General features: G+C 39.1%; 1 protein-coding gene and 1 pseudogene across 50 annotated transcripts in view; one reads left to right on the forward strand and one right to left on the reverse strand.

Annotated features, from left to right (window-relative positions):
- TPST1 (tyrosylprotein sulfotransferase 1) overlaps positions 1-15,741 on the reverse strand; it is a 281,231-nt gene that overhangs the window by 163,956 nt on the left and 101,534 nt on the right. The gene's annotated exons all lie outside the window — the stretch shown is intronic.
- Positions 5,069-5,631, forward strand: LOC108588850 (peptidyl-prolyl cis-trans isomerase A pseudogene; annotated as a pseudogene).

A 15,741-nucleotide genomic window follows, 5' to 3' on the forward strand; every position in this document is an offset into this window, starting at 1 on the left:
AAAAAAAAAAAAGAAAAAGAGGCTTCCTAATGTAACCTCACTGCTACATGTATAATACGTGTATGCATTCCTGCCACACCCCACCTCCAATACATGTTCCCATAAGGGCAGGAATTTTTGTTTTGTCTGCTGCTGTATCTTAAGTGCCCAGGATGGTTCTAGATACATAACGGGAGCTCAACAAACATTTGCCGAACATCAACAAACATTGATAGGGGAGTGATCATTTCTAGCCCTCGAGTCTCTTTTGTGTTGCCTCCCAGTCAGTCCCAGCAGAATAACCACTATTCTAACTGCTATCACAAGACTGGTTTTAGCTCCTTTTGAACTTACAGAATATACTTGTTTGCATCTGGCTGAATAACCGCGGAAAGCTGTTTCTAATTCCTCAGATAAAATCAGCATTTCTAGCTTCAGATTAATAGTTAGCATAAGGTAAAAAAAAAAAAAAAAAAAAATCTCTCTCCTCCATTGTTTACCCTTTTGCTCCCCCATGTCTTGGTCATATCTCACTGTTTATTCCGCAGTTGGGAATGAAAGCAGCTCTGTTGTAGTTTTGTCTCTAGTTGTTTTATTTTCTCTGTGTAGCAACATCATAGTGTTTGGCCAGTCCTGCATTCTTTACAAGAACAAATCTGATTTTTTTTATGGCCTACAAATAGTTGCAAAAACACTGACATTTTATTTCTCAAAAGTCCCCTTGCTGACTCATCCTGCTCTGGTCCTCCAGCATGAAATAACAGAACCAATTTGGTTAAATGTTGCTAATGATTACCCTGAGCGCATTCCGGACTTCAAGAATAACATGCGTGACCAAATATTTAAATACTGGCTAAAATGCAATTGGGTAATCAACAGACTCATCAGTAGACCTATTTTTATGTTTATGTCTTAAAAGACAATTGTTTAATTTGTTTACATCTTAATTAATGCTTTTAACAGTTACCAATAATGAAACTATAATTGAATTTCCTTCTAGGATGATTGAACTTCACAATCTTATATATCCTTGATTTGAGTAACATTGACGAGCAATCAAGATTTTTTTTAGAATCCTAAAAATTATCCTTCATAATATCGAGTAGACACATATCTTAAAGAACAGCAATACTGTCTGAAGTGTGTAACTCACATTTATGTATACAGGTATGTAGCTACCACCCAGATAGGGGAGTGATCATTTCTAGCCCTCAAGAGTCTCTTTTGTGTTGCTTCCCAGTCAGTCCCCGCAGAATAACCACTATTCTAACTGCTATCACAAAAGACTGGTTTTAGCTCCTTTTGAACTTACAGAACATACTTATTTGCATCTGGCTGTATATGCTTAGTATAATATTTCTGATATTCAATCATGTTACAAATATCACTGGTTTCTCTTTATTGGTAAATAATATCTCATTATATGAATATAACATATTTTATTTACACATCCCCCTGTAATAGGTAGTTGGATCCATTTCTAGTTTTTAGCTATTACTATGAATGCTGCTGCTATAAATATTCTTGTATAAGTTTTTTAGCATAATTTTTAAAGTATATAACTTATTTATGTTGGGAATATATGTATAAGTGGATTTACAGGGGTATAAGCTAGGCATATTTTGCTAACTAGCCATAATAACATAGTTCCCCAAATGGTTGCACCAGTTTAACTCCTACCAACATTATCCTTGCCATTACTCTGTAATGTCCATTCATTTAACACTAACCATTCTGGTGAATATGGAACAGTATCACACTGTGGTTTTAAACTTCATTCCCTGTGGACTAATAATACTAGGCCTCCTTTTTTTTTTTTTAGTACTAGATTTAGACTGGTGAAAGATCTCACCTCGCTACCATGCTTGACTATCTGGTTTGGTTCATAACTTCTCTTTTTGTTGATGTTCTCTACTGGTAAGACATTGTTCTCAAGCTTTCTGTTAGTTTTTGTTTTTTGTTTCAAGATATGGTTTCCTTTAGCTCTTAAAGAATTACTTTAAATAGCAGATATAGAGTGTTTGTCCAGAAATTCCAACGTCTGAGCTTCCTGAGGGACAATAAATATTCCTGGCTTTTTTCTTGCTCTGTTCCATATCTTACACTTTTTTATTAAACACTAGACATTTTAAAATCTTATAATGTGGCAACTCTGGGAATCAGATTCTCTCCCCTCTCCAGAATTTGTTGTTGTTGTTTCAAGACTTATCAAAACTAATTCTGTAAAATCTGTATTCTCTGTTATGTGCAGTCACTGGAGTCTCTGTTCTGTTAACGTTTGCCCCAAATGTTATCTATGGACTCAGGAGGCAATGACTAAATTATTTGTCTATAAATGTTTTTGGTAACTACTGTCCTCCCTGCTCTCAGAACTAGGCAAGCTCTGAGTCAGGAGAAACAGAGACAAGGTTTTTAGTCATTCTTCAGGGATCCACAATGCAAGCAAAGCAAATAATTCCAATGAGATCTGTTCTGCTGCTCCCTCCAGTAGGGGAACACAGGCTGTTATTTCAGCCCCAGCTGACACATGGAACAGGGAATGGGGCTGGGGTACGCTCACCGTTCTTATGAGTTTCAGCCATTTTTGTGAATAAGCACTCCTCACATTTTTTTCAAGTCTTCAGCTAATTTCTAGAGTTCTGAAAAAGTTGATTCTGACAGCTTTTGCCAGTTCTTCTGTTGCTCTTATGGTAAAATTTTACACTTCTTTACTATGGCAGTTTTGCTGATGTCACCCCCAAATAGCAAAACTTTTTAAACCACTTGAAATCCCTCTCTCCTAGCTTCCTAATAAATCAATTTATCAAACATTTACTTAGAATTTACAATGCTGTGTGGCTAAAAAGACATCAATGACAAGGTGCTTGTCCTCAAATAACATGATAAATTCAGCAGTATCAGATTCCAAATGAAACTGTCAGTGATTATGACACTGGAGTGGGTTCCAGAGGTGCAATTTAAAAAGTGGTCCAGATGGTTCTGAAGCTGGTAGCCTGCTTGAAGAAATGTTGTCTCGGGTTTTTGTCAGCCTGTACATACTAGGACTCTATACTGATAAGCAGCATAAACGTGTTGTTACAGAGACTAGTACGGAAACTGAGCAATTAGGACCGGAAACAGTCACCATTTCAGCAAAACAGACTGTACTAATTGCAGTATGGTGAGAAAAGGGCCTAGGACAGCCATCCTTTGTCTCTGTGCACAAGCAATCTTGATCCTAGTATTAAATTTTGTCAATACTACAAAACGGCCTTGAAATTGTTCAGATGCTATGTCCTCAATGAAACCTTCCCGAGTTCCTACCCAAACTGGCACCTCCACCTTTACCCTAAAATACTCTTTCTTCCTTTTACCTATCTAACATGGATTATATTTTATTTATTTATTTATTTATTTTTAATTGAGACAGACTCACTCTGTCACCAAGGCTGGAGTGTCGTGGAGTAATCTGGGCTCACAACAACCTCCGCCGCCCAGATTTAAGTGATCCTCATGTCTTAGCTTCCCCAGTAGCTGTGACTACAGGTGCGCACCACCATACCTGGCTAATTTTTTTGCATTTTTAGTAGAGGCAGGGTTTCACCACACTGGCCAGGCTAGTATCAAACTCCTGACCTCAGGTGATCACCCGCCTCAGCCTCCCAAAGTGCTGGGATTACAGGCATGAGCCACCACACCCAGCCAAGGATATTTTAAAAAATATCTCCCAACACATTTCCTTATCGGCAAGCAAATTACTCGTTCCCAGTATCACACCTTCCATTATGCCCAAAGAAAAGTGGCAGAGAAAAAGAAAAGTCTACTCAGCCTAGGCTTCTGATGTATTCATGACATGAGCAGAGAACAGTGGGAAGGAACCAGCAGTGACACAAGTCTGTCCTCATCTCCTCTCTTCAGGATAGAGTTCCCAAAGGGAAAAGACATGCAGATTGAAGAAAAATCTAAAAACCAGGCATCTTTAAATTTCCCATTTGGGGTTCTGGGAGGACACTGCTATACAGGATGCCCTTTAATGAAAAGGTGGAGGCTGAATCATCAACATAGAAGGGTTAGGAGGAGGGAGGACATGGATTTAGTTATCCAGAGTTCTCTGACTCCCACAAGGCATAAAAGGCATCCCCAATTTTCTTTATGTCCAATGGAACAAGAGGAAGGGAGTTGGGGATTCTGCTAACAAAATTACTGAGGTACAGGGTTTTGCCCCAGGGGAGGCAAAGAGCTTCAGTAACGGAGGGCTACAGGTCTTACTGTCCAGGTCCAGAGCTTCAAGAATATGACAGCCAAACCTCAGAGTCAGGATGAATCAACGTGGGGCCAGTGAACCAGGGAGCACCACTGGGCAATCCACTGACCACTATTGCAACAGCACTTATCAGCAGGACACAGTGACCAGGTGAAGAGGAATACTATCACCCCAGAGGCCAAGGAAGATTCAGAAACTACATGCAGCAGCACTTATCAGCAGGACACAGTGACCAGGTGGAGAGGAATACTATCACCCCAGAGATCAAGGAGGACTCACAGAGAGCAGCACAAGACCACACAGTCATCTCATCTTTGTATACACACATCCATATGCCATCTAGGGAACAGATAAGGCTCTCCTGGCATGGACACTAGCAGTAATATATGCAGTTATGGTGGTAATAGTAAAAATAATAATAGTTAATACATATTTATAGCACTTAGGTGCTATATTAGATACTGTCCTAGGCTTTTTACATATTATTAATGCATTTAAACCTATTAACAACCCTATGAAGTAAATGCCATTATTAGCACCATTTTACACATGAAGAAAATGAAACGTACAAAGGCTAAATATCTGATTCAAGGACCCACAGTCAGTAAGTGTTAAAGCCAAGATTTGAACCCAATGTGACAACATATATTTTATGGAAAAATAGAGGTATTAAATATATTTTTTAAATATATGAAAATGATAAACAGAATGTCAAGCACACGAAGACTTTCCTAAAAAATCTAGGTAGTTTTCTATGGCTCTGAATCCAGGATAACATAAAGAAATAGGAGATATTTTTTAATTTGGGGCAGTATCAGCTGCCCAAAATTTTTTTTAAAATTTAAGGCTTTGCAGACGCCGCCGCCTGGAGCCTTGTAGTATCAGCCATGGTCAACCCCACCGTGTTCTTCCACATTGCCGTCCATGGCGAGCCCTTGGGCTGCGTCTCCTTTGAGCTGTTTGCAGACAAGTTTCCAAAGACAGCAGAAAACTTTCGTGCTCTGAGCACTGGAGAGAAAGGATTTGGTTATAAGGGTTCCTGCTTTCACAGAATTATTCCAGGGTTTATGTGTCAGGGTGGTGACTTCACACGCTATAATGGCACTGGTGGCAAGTCCATCCACGGGGAGAAATTTGATAATGAGAACTTCATCCTAAAGCATACAGGTCCCAGCATCTTGTCCATGGCAAATGCCGGACCCAACACAAACGGTTCCCAGTTTTTCATCTGCACTGTCAAGACTGAGTGGTTGCATGGCAAGCATGCGGTCTCTGGCAAGGTGAAAGAGGCATGAATATTGTGGAGGCCATGGAGCGCTTTGGGTCCAGGAATGGCAAGGCCAGCAAGAAGATCACCATTGCCGACTGTGGACAACTTTAGTAAGTTTGACTTGTGTTTTATCTTAACCACCAGACCATTCCTTCTGTAGCTCAGGAGAGCACCCTCCACCCCATGTGCTCACAATATCCTAGAATCTGTGCTCTCGCTGCAGTTCCCTTTGGGTTCCATGTTTTCCTTGTTCCCTTCCATGCCTAGCTGGATTGCAGAGTTAAGTTTATGATTATGAAATAAAGACTAAATAACAACAACAAAAAAAAATTTAAAGGTGGACACTAATCTATCAAATGACTGTTACTGAACAAAACTGATATACTGGGAAATAAAGCAAACTAGTACATAAGCTTTAAATGTTTCATAAACACAGCCCCACAGTGCTGCCCACAGGTGACGAGTTCAGACAATATAAAAGGTTTCAGAAAAAAGTAAAGAGTGCTTATCTTTCAAAAGACCATATTGAAATATCTATAAATGAAAGGCTTCAAAGTAATCCAGTGGGATACTCCAACCTGAAAGAACCAAAAATAAAAAGACAATACACATACATGCATAACAATTTTAAAGACACTGGACATTAGGGGCAATGAAGAACAGTGTTTCCCTGAGAAATGAGAAACAAAGTGATCCCCATGACTGCCCCAGCTTATTGCCTTGAGAAAATCTCCAGGCTGTGGTACAGGAAGGGAGATCCAGGCCAGGCACAGCAGATTCCAAGTCGAGAAATGGAGCTGAAAGTCCTACCGGGAGTTTTCAGGACAGAGCATCAAAGAGGAGAGAGCTATATACAGAGAGAATTCTAGAGATGTGCTAGCAGAAAGAATGAATTTACAGGGAACTGTGCCCAGAATGCACACAGAATAAGGAATAGTGCTTGCTCTTCCCACCCAGAGTGAATAAACTCATAATTTATTGGATATTGGTAGAGTACTCAGCCAGGTCTTGACTCCGTAATGGGGAATAATCAGGCATAGACTAAGTATTTCTTCAGACTCACCTAACAAATCACAAAATTCCCAAAGATCAAACTGGTCAAGTAAATGAACTGCATCCCAGAACAAAGCTCGAGAATATTTGTACAACTGCAAAAATATCCAGCAACCAGAAAAGTACAATTTATAACACCTGACATCCAATCAAATATTACCAGGCATGCACATAAACAGGGAAATATAACCCACAATGAGAACATAATCAATTTCAAATGATACAGATGTTAGAATTCTCAAATACATTGAAACAGTTATTCCACAGTTTATGGAGTACAGTCATTCAAGTACATGTTGAGTATCCCTAATCCAAAAATCCGAAATGCTCCAAAATACAAAATTTTATGATTTCACATGACTCCACAAGTGGAAAATTCCACACATAAGTACTTAACACACTGTTTCATTAACAAAATTATTCAAAATATCGTATAAAATCACCTTGAGGCTGTGTATATAAGGTGTAATATGAAGCATAAATGAATTTCATGTTTAAAATTGCGTCCCATTCCCAAGCTATCTAATCATGTATATGCAAATATTTCAAAATCCAAAAGTTGAAACACTTCTGGCCCAAGCATTTTGGAGAAGATACTTAACCTGTATTGACATCAACACTAAAAATAAATAAACTATCAAGACATGGAGCAAAGTGCATATTACTAAGCAAAAAAGCCCAATCTAAAAAAGGTTGCACACTGTATGATTCCAACTCTATGACATTCTGGAAAAGGCTAAACTATGGCTAGACTGAAAGATCAGTCGTTGCCAGGGGTTGGAAAAGGGAAGGATAAACGGGGAATACAGAGGATTTTTAGGCAGTGAAAATATTCTGTATGGTAATGAAATGGTAGCTATATGGCCTCTGTACATTTGTCAAAACCCATAGAATGTACAATGCCAGAGTGAACCCTAATGTAAACTATGGAATTTGGGTTATAATGTGTCAATATAAATTCATCAATTTTAACAAATATACCTGTAGGACACTGATATTGGGGTAGGCTGTGCATGTGTGTGAGTAAGTCGTATATGGGAACTCCTTACACTTTCTGTTCAATTTTGCCATGAATCTAGAACTGCTATAAAAAAACCAAGTCTATTTTTGAAAATAAAATTGAAAAAAATCAGTGAACTGTGGAAACATTTCAAACAGTATCCAATTACACAATTATATATGTGTAATTGGAGTCCTGAAGGAAAGGAGAAAGGAGAAAAAATTTTTGGAAAAAAACATATATTTTTTTTAAATTTTATATAAACTATAAAACTCACTGATCCAAGGAACTCAACATATTCCAAGTAAAAATTACTGATTTCAGACAAGCAAGCTTCCACAGATTACTACAGATTCTATGGATTGAAAATCATAGTGAGGATTATGAACATCTTTATGCCTGTAAATTCAACAACTTAGAGGAAATGGACAAATTACTTGAAAGACACAAACTACCAAAGCTCGTTTAAGAAGAAATAATTTAAATAGACCTGTACTGTCTAAAGAAACTAAAACTATAATTTAAAAACCTTCCATATTTGCAAGAAGAGCATTTACCAAGCTAAACAAAAAAAGAAATCCACACGTATTCACAAACAAAGGAGTAAAAACAAAAAACACAACAGATAAAGAACTTAAGATGGTCAGAGAAACGACATGACACAAAGGCCTGACAGGTACCGAGAGCAGACTTTTCAACAGCAGTCTGCAACTAGTGGATGGTGGAATAATATCTTCAAAACACTAAAGAGAAAATTTTGCCAAACCAGAATTAAGTAAACCAAAAGCAACCCTTTATGAAGCTAAGACTTAAAGAAAAAAAAAAACAAAACTCTGAGAAATATAAAGATCCTTAGAATAAAATTAGAATCCTAAGTCCGTACTATGCACAAATGTGAGCAGCAGAAACTCTGGACAAAACCCGTCACTTCAGGCAAAAATAATTGGGAAAGACCACAGTGGTATCAGGAGTGTAAGAAGCATTCTCATGATTTTTAACACTTTCTCTGAGCTCTTTGCCCTAAGAGTAGTACTAACCATACAGAAACAGACTGCAGGCAGCTAAAACTCTGAAAGAAATCCAAACTCTGGCTAGGATTAACAATGAAAGGAGCGTCTGGGTGCCCGAGAGTATGTGGGAAATCCAGGAAAAGTAAGAGCCAGAGAAAGGGTTTCCCGTAATTTTGCACATGATGAACCAGCTAGCTCACACATGAGAGCGATTCAGGGAAGTACAGCAAAGGCTCTGAGAATAAATTAAAATACAAACCGTCACTACAGCACCAAACAAACTCATAAATAGTCTGTGGATAGGAAAGACCCAAAGCAGCATAGCAAAATCGTTCAACTAATAATACTGGAAATACTATTCACAGAAAGTGAGAAAACTTGTGGTTTAGAACCTAACCAGCTTGACTGCCTACCAAAACAAAAGCAAAATCAGCATTCTCCCAAGGATTTTAATAAGACTTGGAGACACAAAATATAACTCCAAAATCACTCAGATCTAGAGCACCAGAAAAATGTGATCCAAACTTGGGGGAAAAGACAATCAAAAGTAATTTGTAAGGGAAGCAAAACTGTATAAAAAAAACCAGACACAGTGTAAGAAAAAGGAAAATTATAAGTCAGTGTCACTCAAGAAACAGATATAAAAACTCTAAACCAAAAATTAGCATACCAAATCCAAAAACAATGATCAGATGATAAATCATGACCAAGTTGGGTTTTTTCCCACAAATTCAAAGTTAAATAAACATTAGAAAATCTATTAATTTAGCTTACTATATTTGTAGCTTATGATTAAAGAAAGTCAGATGACTACTTCAATTTGCCAAAATACAACCTCTGTGGTGGAGTACTTATAAAATGGTTCCCAATAATTCTGTCATACAAAGTGCTCTTTAATGAAATTAAGAGTGTGCCTCACAGGTCCTCTCGATTTAACAAGGCCTCTAGGGAGCTTAAGAACATTGTCCCTCAGCCATGTGAGAAAGAGCACAAAGTAAAGCAGACTGTATCTTAGATTTGTGGGTGTGACTACTACCCAATGGAATGAACGCCAGTGAATTTCACAAAAGACTTACAAAGTTTTTGAGAAAATTATATCAGCAGCAACACTGCCAGGTTGGACCAAAAAAACCCAGCCTTAGTACAAAATGAAAAGAGGCCACTAGACTCTCAAAATTCTACTGGCAGGAAGCAGCCTGATAAAACACTGCACAGCTGCTAACACATGCAATCTTTCATGAAAAAGGAAGAGTAACTCAGAGGTGGAATCAAGAGCCAGGAGAGCAGACCTAAGAACCATAAACAATTATACCTAGACCTTGAGACCAATCAAGGAACTGCTAACATTTTCCGGGGTTTCACCTTGTTGGTCAAGCTGGTCTCAAACTCCTAACCTCAAGTGATCCACCTGCCTCTGCCTCCCCAAGTGGTGGGATTACAAGTGTGACCCACCGCACCCAGCTGGCAACTTGTATCTTTAATATCACATTTCTTCATATTGAGTGGAACTGTACTCAAGGAACTATATTTAAGAAACTTCAGCCAGGTGCAGTGGCTCACACCTGTAATCCTAGCACTTTGGGAGGCTAAGCCCAGGAGTATGAAACCAGCGTGGGCAACATCCCTATCACCACTAAAAACCAAAAAAATTAGCCAGATGTGGTGATATGCAACTGTAATCCCAGCAACTCAGGAGGCTGAGGCAGGAGAATCACTTAAACCCAGGAGGTTGAGGCTTCAGTGAGGCATGATTGCACCACTGCACTCTAGCCTGGCCAACAGAGTGAGACCCTGTCTCAAGAAAAAAAGAAACTTCACCCATAAACTTCATTCACAACTGGACCTGATTTAGATGACAAAATTCTGGACTTTGAGCTGATACGTAATGGAATGAGACTTTTGGGGACCTGGGGGAAGGAACAAATTAAGAGGGGTAGATGCAAGAGACATGAGTCATTGGGGACCAGAGGGCAGGCTGGAAGACTGCTTCTAAAATAGCACCTGAGGGTTTGCAACTCCTGATATTCCTACCTTTATGTAATCCCTCTACTTGATTTTAGCTGGGCCTACGAATTTGATTCTAATGAATATGGCAAAGTGATAGAATGTCACTTCAGAGATAAGGTTGCAAAAGATGTTAACTTCCTTTTTTTTTTTTTTTTTTAAGAGACAGGCTTTCACCTCGTTGGTCAGGGTGGTTTCAAACTCCTGACCTCAGGTGATCCACCCACCTTGGCCTCCCAAAGTGCTGGGATTACAGGCGTGAACCACCATCCCTGGCTAATTTTATATTTTTAGTAGAGAAGGGGTTTCTCCATGTTGGTCAGGCTGGTCTTGAACTCCCGACCTCAGGTGATCCACCAGCCTCGGCCTTCCCAAGTGCTGGGATTATAGGCATGAGTCACCATGCTCGGCCATGAATGACATTTTTAGTTAAATCTAGTTGGTTTGTTTTTTAGCAGAAGAGAATATGACAGTACTACAAGTACAACGACTGCTAAGTACAGTTTGGTGCCACTGCCTTGATTTGTGCTAAGGCATCCACAGTTCTATATACCAGCTCTTTGGCAGCATCAGCACAAACATCAACAGAAGGAAAATTCAAATAACATCTCAGTATTACTGTGAAAACAGTTTTAACCTTGGACATCTCCTGGGAAGGGCTGAAAGATTTTTCAGGTATGCTGAAACTATAATTTGGGAACCTCTATTTTAGTGACACACAGGGAAAGATTTACACATGAAGTAATGTGATAGCTTGTATTTGTTTTAAAATAATAATTCAGCAGAAGTTGGGAGAAGAAAGGGAGTTAATACTGCTGGCCTACAATGGTTAACTGTTGGTACTGCGGATTCTGCTTACCATTTTACTTTTTGAAATTCTGCATAATAATAAAATATTGTTTAAGGCATTCCCCTTAAAATTTGACTTCTCAACCTTGGGCACAACTGACATTTGGGGCTGGACAAATCCTGTCCTGTGATTGCGGGACACTTAGCAATATCATGGCCTCTTTCTATTACAGACCAGTGGTATCACTTCCGCTTCCCCAACTGTGACAACCAAAGAGTCTCCAGACATTGCCAAATGTCCCCTGAGGAGCAAACTGCCCCCTCATAAGAACTACTGTTTTAAACCAAGGTTGCTTATTACTATTAGAAGACCTAACCTAGGCAAAACCACAAAACATTAGAAAAGCTGCAGGATATAGATATACAAAAGTCATTTACATTTGTATACACCAGCAACTAAAAGAATATTTAAAACCAATGCACGGCCTGGTGCAGTGGCTTACACCGTGTGGTGGCTCATGCCTATAATCCCAGCACTTTGGAAGGCCAAGGTGGGTGGATCACCCGAGGTCTGGAGTTAGAGACCAGCCTGGCCAACATGGTAAAACCCAGTCTCTACTAAAAATACAAAATTAGCTGGGTGTGGTGACTCACACCTGTAATGCCAACCACTGGGGAGGCTGAGGCAGGAGACTCTCTTGAATCTGGAAGGCAGAGGTTGCAGTGAGCCAAGATTACACCACGGCACTCCACCCTGGGCAACAGAGTGACTCCATCTAAATAAATACATAAAATAAACAAATAAATGAAAACAACCCACATATTTACATCACCAATGAAAAGAAGGTACTGAATAAATTTATCAAATAAAGTACGAGACTTTTATGAAGAACATTACAAAATATAGTACCATTAAAGGACACTGAAGAAGACCTAAGTAAAAGGAGAGGTCTACTGTATTGTGGATAGAATGGCTTAACATCGTAAACATGGCAATCCTCCCTCAAGTTTCCTACAGATTCAATGGAAATTTATTCTGATTTTTCACGTAATCAAGCAAGTAGATTTTTAAATATATATGGAGGAACAAAGGGCTTAAACACAGCCAAGACATTTGTGGCCAAGCGCGGTGGCTCATGCCTGTAATCCCAGTACTTTGGGAGGCTGAGGCGGGCGGATTACCAGAGGCCGGGAGTTCAAGACCAGCCTGACCAACATGGAGAAAGCCAGTCTCTACTAAAAAATACAAAATTAGGCAGGCACTGTGGGACATGCCTGTAATCCCAGCTACTCGAGAGGCTGAGGCAGGAGAATCACTTGAACCCAGAAGGCAGAGGTGCGGTGAGCCAAGATAGCGCCATTGCACTCCAGCCTGGACAACAAGAAAGTCTCAAAAAAAAAAAAAAAAAAAAAAAAGACATTGCTAGAGAGTAATTAAGCAGGGAGGTTACACTATTCTTTCCTTCTTTTTTCTTCTCCTTTTTGAAACAGTCTCACTGTCACCCAGGCTGGAGTGCAGTGGTGCAATCTCGGCTCACTGCAACTTCTGCCTCCATTCCCTGGGACTACAGGTGCCCGCCATCACACCCAGCTAATTTTTAATTTTTTTGGTAAAGATGGGGTTTCACTATGTCAGCCAGGCTGGGGTCTAACTCTGACCTCAAGTGATCCGCCCAACTCAGCCTCCCAAAGTGCTGGGATTACAGGTGTGAGCTACCGCACCTGGCCAATTCTAAGACATTTTCTAAAACTGTAATTGGAGTAGTATATGGCATGAGGATAGACTAAAGAAAGAAGGAGATCTTAGCCAGGTATGGTGGCTCAGACCTATAATTCCAACACTTTGGGAGCCCGAGGCGGGCAGATCACCTGCAGTTAGGAAATTGAGACCATCCTGGCCAACACAGTGAAACCCCTGTCTCTCATATAGAATGGCACAGTATCTGCATATAACCTACATACATCTTCCCTAATACGTTAAAGCATCTCTAAATTACTTATAATACCCAATATAGTGACCACACATCACTTCATTCACGTAGAGTCAACGCAGTATTCAGCATGCAGCAAGTTCAAGTTGTGGTTTTGAGAACTCTATGGAATTTTTCCCCCTGAATGTTTTTGATGTGAGGTTAGTGGAACCTATGGATGTGGAACCCATGGATACAAAGTGCTGACTGTATTTCCATAGACGGTTCTGGGAAACTGGTCATCTTTACAGAAAAAAATGTGAAAATGAATCTCTACCTCACACAAAAAAATAAATTCCATATTGATTAATAAATTCCAGATTAACATGAAGACAAATTTGTTTTAAGTTTTAGAAAAAAAGATGGGAAACCACTTTTATGACCTTAGAATAAAGAAAATTTTCTTTACAAAAAACTCTAAAGAAAAAAGATTGGTAAATACAAGTTTAAAACTTACATTCATCAAAAGATCTTTTTAAATTAAAGTGATAGCATTGGCAAAAAAGATATCAAAACAGAAGTTAAAAGATAACTATTGAGAGAAGCAATTTGCAACATATAGATCAGACAAACACTATAAAAACAATAAAAAACCACCCATTAAAAAATCGGCAAAGGTCATAAACAGGCATTTCACAGAAGAGAAACACAAATGGCCAATGAAAATATAAGATGCCCAAACTCAATGTTAGAGAAGTACAAATTAAATCATAATCAGGTAACATTTTGCTCTTACTCAACTGGAAAAAAAAGAAAAAAAAAAACAGGCTGGTGAGGATAAGGACCATTGGGAATTTTTTTATGTTTTTTGAGACGGAGTCTTGCTCTGTCACCCAGGATGGAGTGCAGTGATGCAATCTCAGCTCACTGCTACCTCCATCCACTGGGTTCAAGCAATTCTCCTGCCTCACCCTCCAAGTAGCTGGGATTACAGGCGTGTGCCACCACACCCAGCTAATTTTTGTACTTTTAGTGAGACAGGGTTTCGCCATGTTGGCCAGACTGGTCTCAAACTCCTGACCTCAGAAAATCCGCCCACCTTGGGCTCCCAAACTGCTGGGATTACAGGTGTGAGCCACCGCATCCAGCCCAGGAATTTTATATTCTGATGGTGGGAGTATAAACTAGTGCAAATTCTCTAAAAGTTAATTTGGCATTACCTAAAAAAGTGGAAGATGCACACTGCTCATAATCCAGCTATTCTAATCCAAAGTATGTATCTTAGAGAAACTCTTGAAGAAAACACCTTCAAAAATGTGCACAGCTCCAAACTAAAAACAATCCAAATGTTCATCAATAGTATAAATGTATAAATAGTCTATATTGTACCAGAGAATAGTACTTTGGCAGTTAAAACCGATGATATCGCTATATACCACAACACAGGTAAATCTCAAAAGAAAATGTTAAGGAAAAAAAAAAAAACTGACAGAAGAAAGCACAGACCATGATCCCATTTATATAGTTTACCAATGCAGGCAAACTAAACAAAGAAACAAAGGAAAAAATATCAAAGGTCACCTCCAAGTAGTTTCAAATATTACTGTTACTGTAATGCCAAAACTTCAAACCTGCCATGTCAGTTTCCTACTACAGCTATTCAAATCGGGTGACAAACATTTCATGACTTTAAGACTACCTTTGCCCTAAACAAGCTTACAGGATCATGTGTAAGAACATTAACAAAAGTCTGTGGTGCGCCTGCTACTGTCATAGGTGCTTCACACTCGTTATTTTGGGGTGGGGAAAGAGAGGGGAACAGGGCATAAGCATTCAACAATAGGAATAATAGCATGCTAATAATAAGTACCATTTTGAGCACTTACTAAGTGCCAGGTGCTATTCTAAAGGCTTTGTAGTAATGTAATTCTCACAACTATGTTAAGTAAATAGTACCACCATCATCCGTAATAGGTATTATCATCATCCTTATAATAATAATAGTAATAATAATAAAGACAATAGGTAACATTTTCAACCACTTCTTATATACCAGGCACTTGGCTAAGGGCTTTATGTTATTCTAACTTAATCCTCACAACAACCCCATGGACAGGTATTATCATCATCCTTAATGAATACTATTTCAGTAACCCTTCATCTACAGTTTGTTAGTCAATTGCAGTCTGAAAACATTAAATGAAAAACTCCAGAAATACACAAACAACTCGTAAGTTTTAAACTGCATGTCATTCTCAGTAGTGTGATGAAATCTAACACTGTCTCGCTCTGTCTAGACTGGGATGTAAATCATCCCTTTGTGCAGCATGTCCACGCAGTGTACACTCACTACCCACCATTAGTCACATAGTGGCCCTCTCAGTATGGCCTGTAACGGTATCACAGTGCTTACGTTCAAGTAACTCTTGTTTAACTTAATCATGGCCAAAAAGCTCAAAGGTAGTGATGCTGGCATACTGTTA

Source organism: Callithrix jacchus, chromosome 2 (genome assembly GCF_049354715.1).
Source record: "Callithrix jacchus isolate 240 chromosome 2, calJac240_pri, whole genome shotgun sequence".
NCBI classification, from domain to species: Eukaryota; Metazoa; Chordata; class Mammalia; order Primates; family Cebidae; genus Callithrix; species Callithrix jacchus.